The sequence below is a fragment of the Misgurnus anguillicaudatus genome, chromosome 9, assembly GCF_027580225.2.
Source record: "Misgurnus anguillicaudatus chromosome 9, ASM2758022v2, whole genome shotgun sequence".
NCBI lineage: Eukaryota > Metazoa > Chordata > Actinopteri > Cypriniformes > Cobitidae > Misgurnus > Misgurnus anguillicaudatus.
In genome coordinates this window covers 6,197,254-6,200,040 of record NC_073345.2, presented here as the reverse complement: position 1 = coordinate 6,200,040, position 2,787 = coordinate 6,197,254, and the positions used below count along the sequence as shown (strand labels likewise).

General features: G+C 34.8%; 1 long non-coding RNA gene across 1 annotated transcript; it reads left to right on the top strand.

Annotated features, from left to right (window-relative positions):
* The first annotated feature begins 281 nt into the window (after positions 1–281).
* Positions 282–1,802, top strand: LOC141366210 (uncharacterized). Its single transcript, XR_012371309.1, has 3 exons — positions 282–478; positions 573–609; positions 1,607–1,802. It is a non-coding gene; the product is annotated as an uncharacterized lncRNA (long non-coding RNA).
* The last annotated feature ends 985 nt before the right edge of the window (positions 1,803–2,787 follow it).

Genomic DNA, 2,787 nt, shown 5'->3' with positions numbered 1-2,787 from the left:
GTTATGTAATAAATTCGTACTATTTTGGTAATTTCATAACTTACTGGCAACGTAACTGTTACGTCCCAGGGAGGTAATTGCATTACCTTTACAATTATATAAACATTCATTTCCTTTTCTATTTAGGTTAGCTTATTAAAACTTTTCAGTCTCAAAGTTTCCCTTAAAGAAGTCAAAATAGATTAAATACACACGAACTGCCATTTAAATGGGAAACATGAAACAGCACGCGCCTCCCGCCCAGCTGACCTCAACCAGAGCGTGCACAGCAGAATGGTGGCTGACAGGACGCGGTGTTGTTTCTCTGAACTGAGACCCGTTTAAAATACACAAGAACTTATTTTAGTTGCTTAAGAGTTATGAAAAGAGCATGTTAACATACTTATTAAGGCTCACAGAATCTCGCCAGACAGTATAAACCGCGTTTTATGCTGCACTGACAGGAATGTTCATCTGACAGGAAATTTCGTTTTATCAGGTAAGATACTAACTTCACAGCAAATAAATCGATTTTTATGAAAACGTGTAGATATTTTTTAACCTTTATTTATTTTATTGTCTTTATTTTAAAGTTTTGTGGGACACGTTTGGCGTTTTGGACTGGTGAAGGTCAGAGTCGTATAATAATAGAGTTACGACACTCACATAGACGTCCGTTGTAAGAATGGAATGCGGAAGTAACAGCGTGTCATGCAGTGACAAATAGTTACAAACGCAGCACTGAAGCCCATTCATTTAAATGGCACCTGCTGGTAAATCGATGAAATTACCGTTTCTCTTTACATTTTCAGACATTTTATCAATATAGTCAACAGTGATATTTTATGAACTCTGCTGTAGGTAATGATTATCGTTAATAATAACTAGTAAAATGTTTATATTGTTAAATGTGTGAATAATATAGATTTAATGGTTTAATATTTTATTACTGGTGGCCATCTACTTTATACTTATCTTTTTTATATATTACGACTAACACTAGGGGGCAACAGCGACAAGCTAAATGCCTTATAAGAAAGTCACACTGCTTCACAATGCTGCTACGTGTTTCTTGTGTTACTGTTAAGTAATACGAGTGATGTATCCTCGAAAATTATGTATAATTATATTAAAATTTAATGTGTACTAAAAATACAATTAAATATGAATTTAGTGTGTTTCTGTTATGCTTCACTGTTACAAATAACCGCGTTGGCGATCTTTTTTGTGCTTTCAATATAGTAAAAATGTAGGAATTATGTTTTTAGCAGATTGATAGCCATTTATATAGCCATATTTTTGCTACAAAAATAAAAGATAAACTGTGTGGTTATCTATACCAACTAAAGCAACAGTTATCTTTGGGTCACCATTAACTGTTTATCTTTATTAACTGATTTACTGTATTTCCATCACTCCCTAGTAAAAAAAAATGTTATAAACAAAGTAAGTATAGTGATCAATTCACATTCCAAGCTAATATTTACCTAAAATAGCTGAAAACCTATGCAAACAGATTGACAGCCCTGCTTGGTTTGGAACTGTAGAATGTTACATGAATCACGTGACCGCGCAGCGGCGAGATCAAAGCGTTTCGTAACTCTATTATTATACGACTCTGGTGAAGGTTAGAGCAGCGTTACCATGGCAACCGGAACATGAAGAGGACCGCACGCTTTCTCTCCGTCTGACAAAACTACGCCTGCACAATTCAGAAATTACATTTTAAATTAACTTATATGGAGAATCCATTTAAATGTTCATTTTAACATATGTTTATTTAAATGTTTGTAATGTTCATGTTCAATAAATGAAGTATTCAAGCTCTGAGTCTGTCATTCATGTTATGGTAACTCTTTTAGTAATGGGCAAATAAGGACAAGTTAAATTAGTGATGTCCGCCCAAAGAATATTAAAAAAAAGATTTAAATTACTAACTGGTTACTAACATAAAACTTTTAATCCATTACGTTGTCACGACGTGCCCACGACAGGCAGATTACGTTGCAAAGTTACGTGCAGGCGACGGATCAAGAAATGTTACTTTTCCGGTCGCCACGATGTAACTTTGGTCATTATATTACGTGACGTTACGTAACAGTTACGTATTTGTGTTAGCTGGGTAGGCGCCTGTTTCCTCTGAACAGCACAAAACTTTCCATGGCTGTCAACATGGTGTTCTTTGTTTTGTGGTGGACGACACGTGGTGTTCAAACGTGCACCAACGTTTCTGTCACATCCATAAACTTCCGGGTCATGCCAATTTGTGTGAATGAAAAATAAAAATTTATCTAATCTCGTTATTCGGGTTTTGTATTTTTGATCTGAGCACACGATCTGAAAATCGGAAAACGAGTCGTTTTTCGTTTTTGCATTTTGGTTCAGGAATTAAATAATGGAAAAACAAGTACTTTTTTTGTTTTTCGTTTTTAATTTTAATTTAAAAAATAGTTTGAACGAACGATACACGGATTCCGGACCGTGTATCATCCGATCATTTAATTATTACATTCAATGTGGCAAACGAAAAAACAAATACACTGTCCATAATTCGTTTATTTGTTTTTCTGTATGCAACAAAAACGGGGAAAACTGAATGTTTTTTTCCTTTTTTGAACTTGAAACGAGAAATCCATTAAACCAAAAAACCAAAACGAAATAACGATTCCAAATCTTATTTTTCTTTTTGCGTGTTTGCGAATAGAGATGACGTTTTTTGTGGGCGGAGCCCAACTTGTGGCACAAAGTTACAGCTCTGCAGTAGCGGTGTGTTTTAGTGTTAAACTGTGTTTTTTTATTGATCCGGTG